Source organism: Sciurus vulgaris, assembly GCF_902686455.1.
Source record: "Sciurus vulgaris genome assembly, chromosome: 10".
Lineage (NCBI taxonomy): Eukaryota > Metazoa > Chordata > Mammalia > Rodentia > Sciuridae > Sciurus > Sciurus vulgaris.
The window spans coordinates 94,705,528-94,716,243 of NC_136470.1; the positions used below are offsets into that span (position 1 = coordinate 94,705,528).

General features: G+C 37.7%; 1 pseudogene across 1 annotated transcript; it reads right to left on the reverse strand.

Moving 5' to 3' along the window:
- Positions 1-5,898: 5,898 nt before the first annotated feature.
- LOC306637664 (adaptin ear-binding coat-associated protein 1-like) lies at positions 5,899-9,473 on the reverse strand (annotated as a pseudogene). The gene is made up of 2 exons: positions 9,439-9,473; positions 5,899-6,687 (listed from the first exon to the last, which is right to left on the reverse strand). The product of its transcript is annotated as an adaptin ear-binding coat-associated protein 1-like (transcript).
- Between the last annotated feature and the right edge of the window lie 1,243 nt (positions 9,474-10,716).

Consider the following 10,716-nt stretch of genomic DNA (forward strand, 5'->3'; position numbering starts at 1 on the left):
GGATTCATACTCGATGCCTTGGAGGGAAGAGTACCAAATAATTTGTGAATAGATATTAAAGGCAACAAATTAACTGTTAAAATATTTTTTGTGGAAATATTCTGCTGATGTGAAAATGTCATTTTATTCCTTAAAATTTTACCAATTAATTATAGCATTTTCTAGTGGATCTTGTCTGCAGTAATAGTTATCATGTGTTGTTCTACTGATAATTTTCTATTTTTCCCATTCCTTCTGTAAGGAAGAATTACCTCGTAAATGCTGGTTAGTTATTTATCAAAGAACTTATTTACGTAAGTCTGAATTTATAGATATATATTTTATTATATAGCTTATGATTCAACAGTATCATTATTTTGTCAATCAAATTGTTTCAGACCATTGGGAGTTCTTTCAGATGGGCTCCTGTATTTTTTTTTTTTTCACCACCTGCTTCCTAGCATGACAAAATATTCCAGGTTTATCTTGTATTTTGCATCCCATGTTCTGTGGGCACATAGAAGTTTTTAAAACTTTAAATTTTTTTTTACATATTTTTATGTTTACAGAGTATTTGCAAAAATAGCATAGAATTCCAATATAACTGTCACTCAGATTTTTCTAGTGGTAACATTTTATATAACCATAGTACAATAATCAAAGCAAAGAAGAGTTCCTTCACCTTCCCTTATCTTTCAAGAACTTGACACTTTTCAAAAGCACTGGTCAGAGATTCATAGAATTACTCAATTGGGTTTATATAATGTTTTCTCTTCTTAGAATAAGGTTATGTGTTTGGGGGAAGACTACTACAGCAGTGATGAGATGTATGCTGTGAACTTCTGTAAGTCTCAGTCCCCTTGGGTATAAAATAGAATAAAATAATAAAATAAAAGTGCCTCTTTCATAGCTCGGTGATGATAACTCAGTGAGGTGGTAAAGTGCTTAGCATAGGACTTGATGCATAGCAACCTTTTGATAGGTCTTACACATCTATCACACGATCATCATCATTACCATCATTGATGTCCTTACAATTATTAATATTGTTATTTTTTTTGTTTTCACCATCATTATTTCAAGAAATAAATATTGAAAATCCTCCAGTTTGGTTTCCGGACTCAAGTCTCACACTCTGCCCTCCTCTGCAAATCCATCCTATACACTTCTACTATAGTGATCCATTAAAAAACAAACATAGTTTGATCTATGTGATCTAATTATGTGGTTCTTAAACTTTTTCTTCTATTTTAAGTGGCTATTCATCACCCACAGGGTCGAGTTTAAACTTCTTAATGTGACATCAAAGTTCTTTATGTCCTAGATATTGTCTACATCTTCAGGTTCATCTCTGACTAGGGCTTTGAAAAACTGTTGGCAGGTCATCATATTAACGTTATTCTCTCTTTTTTATGTCTGAACTCATATAATTCTCTCTACTTGGTTATTTTTCCACAGCATTCCCTATCTGCCACTAATAAATTTCCATTCATCCCTTGGGTATTCAGCTTTAATTTAATCTCTTCCCAAAAGGTTTTCTTTTCCTTGAATAATTTGTATAAAATTTCTTATGTTTGTATAATACCAATTCATTTATTCATAGAGTCAATAGATATTTATTAAGTACTTTCTCTGTTCTAGGCTTGGTCTCAATTAGGAGCCCTAATAGGATCAACCCTATAAGAAACAGGATTGCAGGTATCAGCATGAAAGCTATGGCAAGAATGGTAAACAACCAAAAACATTCTGGTTTGTGGGGTGGCTCCAAAATAGCTGTTTTGAAGGAGCTAAACTTTTTAAAGAATGTCTGTATTAGAAATTTTTGAACCCTGATAGTCACTCTCAATATTTAATTGAGTAGAGTCAGAATGTTAAGGGGTGAACTTCCTTTAGAAAAGTTTTTTCCTCCTAGGATTAGAGTAAAGGAAATCCAGGGATGTAGGGATGTAGCTTATTGGTAGAGCACTTGTCTAGCATGCTTGGGGCCCTAGATTCCATTCTCAGCACCACACAAACAAATACAAAATCTGCCTTTGGGACTTGTATTAGTCAGGTTTTTAAGTACTATGACTAAAAGACCGGCCAAGAACAATGTTAGAGGAGGAAAATTTTATTTGAGGGCTTACAGTTTCAGGGGTCTCAGTCCCTGGAGAGTGGGCTCCATTCCTCTGGGTTCAAACTAAGACTCAACATCAAGGCAGAAGAGCATGGTGAAGGAAGCAGTTCACATGATGATTAGAAAGTCGAGGGAGATACTCCACTGGCCAGATGCAAAATCTATACCCCAAAGGCATGCCCCCAGTGACCCACCTCCTCCAGTCACACCCTACCCACCTTCAGTTACCATTCAGTTAATTCTATCAGGGGATTAATGTGCGGATTGAGTTAATGCTCTCATAACTCTATCATTTCTCCTCTAAACCATCTTGCATTTTCTCACACATGAGCTTTTGGGGGACCCCTCACATCCAAACCATAACATAACTCAAAGGTTATGTTCAAAAATAGCAAATTTAAAATTATAAAATTGTAAAATTATTATCTATTCTTTTAATCCTTGAATTTCCTTTTATCTATTTTTTATGGAGTACATGATTTCTTTGTCCTTTGAATTTTTTTTTCTATTTCTGTTCAGTCTATGCACACATATTTTCAATTTTCTTGCCCATCTCTGACTATTTTCAGGGTATCAGGTTCACTTAGACATCAACCAATGTTGAGAGCAAAGAGCTTGAAGGTCTGTATGAATACCTGTGGTGTCTTCCAATTCAACTACAATTCAATAAAGAAATGGAAGTTAGTATGTAGATTTAAGCAGTGATGAGAAACTGGCAGTGATTGCTTTGTCTTATTAAGCTCTGTGTGCCAATGACCATGCTCAGTGGTGTACACACATGGTTTAAATCATCCCTTAGGACAGACCTTCACATGAACAGTGGATACATCCCTGTTTACCAGAGCCCCTGAAAGATTATCATTTGCCTGTGCTCAGCTACTTAACAGTGGCTCTGAGGTTTCAGTCTATTCATTCAAGGGTTGAAATTCTTAGCTTTTTCCTTATGTGAAGCTATTGTTATGAGGTGCTGGGATGAGGACAAGAGTGTGAATTGGATTAAGAAAAATGAACAGAGGGTCCTTCACTTGACAAATGTTCCAATGATTGGAAGAGACTTTTTCAAAACATAGATTCTCAGGATCTGATAGTATCTAGTGTGAGTCTTCAATGAGTTGATTTTTTTATTTTTTATTTTTGGTGCTGGGAATTGAACCCAGGGATGCTTAACCATGGAGCCACATCTCTTTATGTTTTGAATTTTAAGAAGGGTCTTGCTAAGTGGCTTAGGGCCTTGCTAAGTTGCTGAGGCTGGCTTTGAACCTGTGGTCCTCCTGTCTTAGTCTCCTGAGCCACTGGGATTATAGGCATGTGCCACCATGCCTGGTTAGTTTTTAATGATCTTTAAAGTCACCTAGGTGATTTTCTTCCATGGAAAAGGGCTAAGGAACCACTGAAACATATTAACAACACATTTGAGTTGTATTGTGCAGAAAGACAAGGATGTTTGTCCTTTGAGAGAGAAAATAAATAGACTTAAGAGGAAGGTTGCTTAGAATTCTTTAAGAAAAGAAGAAATAAAACTTAAGGCAATAGAGATAAGTTGTGATTTATTAAACCAGATCTCCTAATCTTCTCAGACATTGCTTTGAATGATCTTTGATGATTCCAAAATACGCATGTTAGAAGATTATAGTTCTATCTCTGAAATTATTCAAAATAATTTGCTAAGACTCTCAAAGGCATTTCCAAAATAGGAATTTTCTAAATCATCCGAGTGATGGCAGTTTTGTGTAGTTTCTCAAAGGACAAGGTCAAGAATTACCTGCATAGGTCTGACAAAGACTTTAAAGAGCTTTTCCTATTTTTAAAGCAAATTTGTTTATAATAGCCACTTAGTTTTGTGTCAAAAAGTGAGTCATTAGTACTTAAGTCATAACAAAAAATATTTCTCCATGATAGAAAATGACAATATATGGTTGGACAGTCAATTGAAAGGCAAGAACAGAAATTTGGAATTTTAATTAAGCCACAATAGTCATGTTTAAAAATGAGAGTTCAAGATTTATAATCTCTCTATATCAGATGAAGGGTAAGATTTATGGATATTAGGTCTGGGAAGATCTTTGCTTTCTAGTTCAACTGCTCATTGTTATTTGGAAGCCTTTTTCAATATATTTGCTGAGAAGAGGCAAAATGTGATGGGACAAATCCAGTGATGGAAATTTCATTGTTTCTTGAGCATCTCATTCAGGTTTTTTTTCCTTTACCATATTTTTAATTATTTTTATTTCATCAATACAGCAAGTGCTCTACATACATATACCTTAAACCTCTTTCAAATTTTCAGCAATTCAAATACATAACACATTACTATCTTGAGAATACAAAGAACACCATATGGATGAAGATTGAGAAAATAGTTTCCAAGTCGTCACTAGTGATTCTATGGACTTTCCTCTTAGTGTTTTCTATTGGAATTTTAAAATGTCCTGCCATGGCTCTGTAGTAATAGAGCTGCCTGAAAGGAGAGGAAATGAAAAATATGGACCCAAAGTTAGAAAAAGTTAAGAATAAAATCCAGGAGAAACTATATATTTTGAAACTAAACATAAGGCTCCCCCTTCAGCCAGAATTTACATATCCAAATAAGTACTAAGGGAATAAATTTTATCCTCTCATTTAATTCTCAAAATTGCCCATTAACAAACAAAATAGTTAGTGCCCATTCATCTGAGGAGTTGAACACTCTTCATAGCATTGTGAAAGAAATGGCAAGCAGAGGGAAAGGAAAGTGATGGGAGAGCAACTTGCTTTTAAGATACCCCAGCTGGCGGGCATCAAAGTCTAAGACAAAAGCTGTCACATGTAAAGTTGTGACTCTCTAACTTCCTTCATGAGCTCCAATGTATGTAATAGCAACTTTCTATTCGAAGAACTGGAAGAACTGGAAATCAAATGTTATGGAAAGGGGTCAGATAACCAGGAAGCAAGGCAATGTGGTTACTGGATGAGAGTTAAGTGCTTTCAACCTCTCTGTTCTATAGATCAGATTAAAAACACAACTCTTCAAATTAAGTCAAAGAAAGGTGAACATAAATTATTGCTGTGCTTCAAATGCAGCAACTGGATGGAACTGTAAGAAATTAAATACTTCTATAGAATACAACTTGGAAAGCACAGCCCCTTGAACTTGTTCCACTGGTCAAAGATGTTGCACTCTTCAATAAGCAGAGGGTTGTGCCAACAACACAACCCTCTTATCAGGAAAAGACATGTAAACACAAAAGAGGGTGGTGTTGCTGCACCTAGCACTGGGTGTTCATTGAATAGTAAAAGCCTGAAGGAGGCTATGTAAAAGAGACCCAGGACACCCATCTTTCTCCAAATCTACCCTTACCAAAATTCTGAATTTGCAAATACTGAGGTCATCCTATCCATTTTTAGAGTCTTGAGTTATTGAAAAAGAATGTTTCAAGGCTTTGTTTCTTCTAAAATTGTTAAATAGGGTTTCACAAAGAAGCACAGAAGAATCATGAGAGGATTCTGAATCTCATGATTCTGAAATAAGTTCAAGAATTTAAAAGATGGAGGAAAATTTTACAGATTAGAGGTCATACCCCTCAAAAACACATGGGTTTTTGAACCCTGCATAACCAACTACAAGTATAATAAGATCTACTATTCTGCTTCATTGGCAATCATGAGGAAATAACAGATACTCTCTTGGCTGTATAGCAAGTAATGACATAGGAGAGTGACATGAATCAGCTTGGATGTGATGGAGAAGCTAGAAAAAAAGATTGTTCATTACTTTTGGTTTTGCGGGAGGGAAGGGGTTCTTAATCTCCCTCAGAGATTGGTGCCCTCAATGTCATTTTTATTCTTCAAGTCTGTCCTTACTGTCTTGCCACTGCTATTCAAGACTGGACCCAGTTGAATGGTTGTGGTGCTGGTTTGGAACAGAGCTGGATGCAGTGCTAAAGTCTCCCCACGAGTCATTGCTTGCTGGTGTCATGACAGGTGCAGGACAATCCAAACCTAACAGATATCTGAATCACTACCTCCATGAATAGATTTTGGAATGGGTGGTGAAGTGACATGATTACTGGTGGTAACTGAGGAGGATGGTGGGGAATAGTGACTTTGCCTCCAGCGGGAGGAGAAAGGAAGCTTAGGCCTTCAACTTCTGCAGTCATGGGCCTAGAAGCACCTCCTTTTTTGGTTGTAATGTTCCCAATACTCAACCTGGTGGTCGTTCCTTCCTTGAATCCTTGATCCTACCTGGGACAAGTGTCCATCTCCTGAGATTCTTTGGAAATCTCAGATTTCTGCTTTACCTACTTGAAGTGATGTTGTAAGGAGACATTAAAGTCATAGTCATCTCCCTCATCTGTGAATCCAATGCCCATGAACACACTATGTCCACCACCATCTGGGATCTGAATCTTAAAGTAGCAGCTGGAATTTGTCACTGTCTTCACAGCGAAACCAGGATATTGTTCTACAGGTGCCTGAGCAAAGAGCTCTCCTGAAACTTTTTCTTCAAGTTTTACATAGACACTCTTCCCTTTTGAAGTGATTGGTAAAGTTGACCAGTCCAATCAGGCTGGCCTAATTTCCTAGTAGATGTCCAGGAACTGTGGTTGGAGGCCCTGGGATGGAATCTGTTAGACACTAATGTTCGTCTTCACACGTAGTTCAGGCATGTACTTGAACTCGGCTGTCCTCTTGGCTTGCTCCTAATTCAATCTTTTTTAAAAAAATTTTCTTTTTTAAAAAATTGCTGGACATACGATTCTTGGTTGTCATCCATTTTATTTCAGAGCTTGGTATATATTATTCCAGGACCTCCTAGTTTTGAGGGTCTGGGTTGAGAAATCAGTTTAAATCCAAATTGGTTTCCCCTTTACATAAATTGATATTTTCCCACATAGTCTTTAAAATTCTACCATTATTCTGTATGTTAGTTATTCTCATTATAATGTGCCTTGGTATGAGTCTATGGTAATTTTTACATTTGATGTGCTGTAAGCCTCTTGTATTTGATTTCCCATTTCCTTCTTTAGGTTTGGGAAATTTTCTGATATTATGTCTTTGAAAAGATTGTGCAAATGGTGGTTCCATTCCAAGGTTGCTAAGGAATCTTTGTACTGTTTTTCAGAGTGGTTGCATTAATTTGCAGTACCACCAGCAATGTATGAGTGTACCTTTTTCCCCACATCCTCGCCAACACTTATTGTTGCCTGTATTTTTTGATCATTGCCATAATCTGACCAGAGTGAGATGATACCTTCAATTAGTTTTGATTTCCATTTCTCTAATTGCTAGAGATGTTGAACATTTTTTCAAATATTTGTTGATTTGATAGTATTTCTTCTCCTGTGAAGTGTCTGTTCAGTTCCTTAGCCCATTTATTGGTTTATTTGTTTGTTTGTTTGTTTTTTGGTGTTAAGTGTTTTGAGTTCTTTACATATCCTGGAGATTAGTGCTTTATCTGATGTGTGTGTGGTAAAGATTTTCTCTCACTTTGTAGGCTCTTTCTTCATGTTATTGATTATTCTTTGACCCAGCTATCCCACTCCTTGGTGTATATCCAAAAGACTTAAAATTTGCCTACTACAATGATGCAACCAAATCAATGTTTATAGCAGCTCAATTCACAGTAGTTAAGCTATGGAACCAAACTAGATGCCCTTTAATAAATGAATGATAAAGAAACTGTGGTATATATGTAAAATGGAATATTACTGAGCCTTAAAGGAGAATAAAATTATGGCATTTGCAGGTAAATGGGTGGAGTTGGAGAACATCATGCTAAGTACAATAAGCCAATCCCCAAAATCCAAAGGCCAAAAGTATTCTTTGATATGTGGATGCTGATCCATACATGGGGCAGTGAATGAGGAACTTTGAATTGGGCAGAGGGGAGTGAGGGAAGGGAAGGGGGAATGAGATTGACATCATTACCCTAAGTACTTGTATGATTGCATGAATAGTATGATTTTACATCATGTATATCCAAAGCGCTCCATTCATGTACATTCAGCTGTCATGTATAACTAATTAGAACAAATAAAAATTAAAATTGAAAAATAAACATCTTCCTAATTAAAAAAGAAGATTGTGCATTCCATAACTTCATCTATCTTAATAAGTCTTAAATTTGGTCTATTCATGTTATCCTGTAATTCTTGGAAATTCTCCTCACGGTTTTTTACCATCTTCTCTTTATGGTGAACTTTATTTTCAAGATTATATATTTTGTCTTCATTGCCTGAGTTTCTGTCTTCCAAGTGGTCTAATCTTTTGATGATACTTCCCATTGAATTTTTAATTTGGTTTATTATTTCCTTCATTTTGAGGATTTCTGCTTGATTCCTTTTTATAATCTCTGCCTCTTTATTGAAGTAATCTTTCACTTCCCTTATTTTCTCTCTGATGCCATCCTTTATTTTGAAGATCTATGTACCTTATAACTATGTACCTTCTAAGCTTCTTCTCTGACATTTCTTCTACTGTGTTGTCTATGGATTCTATTGTTGGAGCATCTTGGTTTGTTTGAGGTGCTTTGTTCCCTTTTTTTTCATGTTGTTTATGTGCCTTCTCATCCAGCACTGCAGAGCTGAGGCAGTACAGATTCTACTGTGTAGCCTTATAGTATTCCTGAAGGCTTCCAGTACCTCACCTTTAAGGGGGAGACCAATATTAATAGCACTCAATGCAAACAATATACAGCCTTACACCATAAAGCTCCTATGAAGGTGTCTACAGTTTTGTTACAATAAACAGAAATGATATGTTCAATTATCATCTACAATATAAACAGTAAATTTGCTAAAAGGGTTTACCATTTTAAATGATGGACAATGAGGGAGCAGAAATAGTGTAAGATGTGATGTTTATGATGAGGAGAGAGGATGAAGGTAAAAATTTATAGTAAGAGCAAAGGAGGAATTAGTGAAGGTTGGCTGTCAGCATGAGAGAAGTGAGAAAGATAATCCAGGGAGACAGATAAGTGAGAGAAAAAATAGATATAGATTTTTTAAAAGTAAAAAAATACACAACAAAACTGTAATATACTATTCCGACATCCCATTCCTCAACAAATTAATCCATGAAAAATATTTGGTTTCAAAGATGGTAGAGATGTAAGTGCGGAGGCAGGGGGAAGAAAAGACCCAATGGAAAATTGAATAATTATTTCTATTGGCTTTCAAAAGTTTCTTAGCTTCCCTTCTCCACCAATAGGCAGGGTGGTCTGAAGTTTGATGCTAACTGGTTGGGCAAGCCAATAACAGGATGTTCTCACACTCTCTCCCAGTCTTTTCACCCCTTGAAGTTGGACCTTCTGTCCCCTCATACTTCATTTCTTGCTGAAGCTGGTTTTCCTCAGTTTCTCCAACCTGTCTTCCCCTGGGAAACTGCCTCCAGTCTCCATTTTTCCACAGGCTTGCCAGGCCGGGACTGAGCCACACAGACCCAGCCACAATCTGATGGATCTGGGCTTCAGATTCCCCAGGCTCTGCCTTGCTGCAGATTTCTATGCCATTCTAACTTGTGAAGAGACCACCAGGAATACGCTCATGTAAAAGTGCAACTCTGTAAGGAGGCAGCAAGATAGCAGCCACTAGCACACCCAGCAGGAAGATCACAGGGGCAACCAGACCTGCAGGTACCTCAACAATTGATATCCAGGTCCTGGCTGGTGTCCCCAGACTAAGGCGACTGTGTCCTAAAATGGTGGCAGTAGTGGTGGCAAATCTGCAGGACCTTTGGTCCTGGACTCCTGTTGCTGCCAGCAGCAACAATCCTGCTGTTGTCGCCCGCAGCAACAATCCCGCGGTAATTCATCGGAGGTGGACTGGAACTGAGCTACTTCTATTATCTTTATCTGGGCTACTTCCTTGCTTGTTTGCTTGTTTGCTTTCTAGTTTCTAGAGGAAAAGAGGCTTTGCTTACTTTTAGCTCCAGAGGAAGAGAGGCTTTGAGAGGAAGAAAGACTTTGCTTAGAGGAAGAGAGACTTTGCTTAGAGGAAGAAAGACTTTGCTTACTTTTAGAAATGCTACTCTTTCAGAGAGGCTATGCTTATCAAAGGTCTACTGCTTCTTCTTAGAGGTGTGTCCTGCATCCTGCGTCCTAAAGGTGCGTGCTAGAGGTGCGTGCTATCAGAGGTGCTTTCTATCAGAGGTACTTCTTAGTGGTGCGTCCTGTGACCTGCGATCTGGAGGTGTGTGCTTAGTCCCACGTTCTGCGATCTGCAATCTTCGCGTTCTGTCATCTATCAAAGGTGCAGCTTATCAGAGTTGCTTCCTATATAGGTGCATGTCTTATATACCTAAGGCCGCCAATCAGTTTAGGATTAAGTAGGATGGTTGGAGCATGTGCCACAGTACCAATTAAGAATGAGGAATATCTGTTGACCACTAGCGCAGAGGAGACATTAACTAATCAGGCAAAAGTAGATCACGCCGTGTTAACACTAATTATGCGCCACCTCTTGGCTCAACCTAGGGCTACCCAAACATGTCTCTGCAGACTCCCAGGCCCTGGCTGGTCTCGGAAGAAGGTGGCAGCTGTGTGTAACCAAACATGCAAGACAATGGACCTCCAGGCAGCAGTGAACAGAGTGCAGCAGATGATCTGTGGGTGAATGGCAGGGAGCATAAAAAGGCAGGAGAAA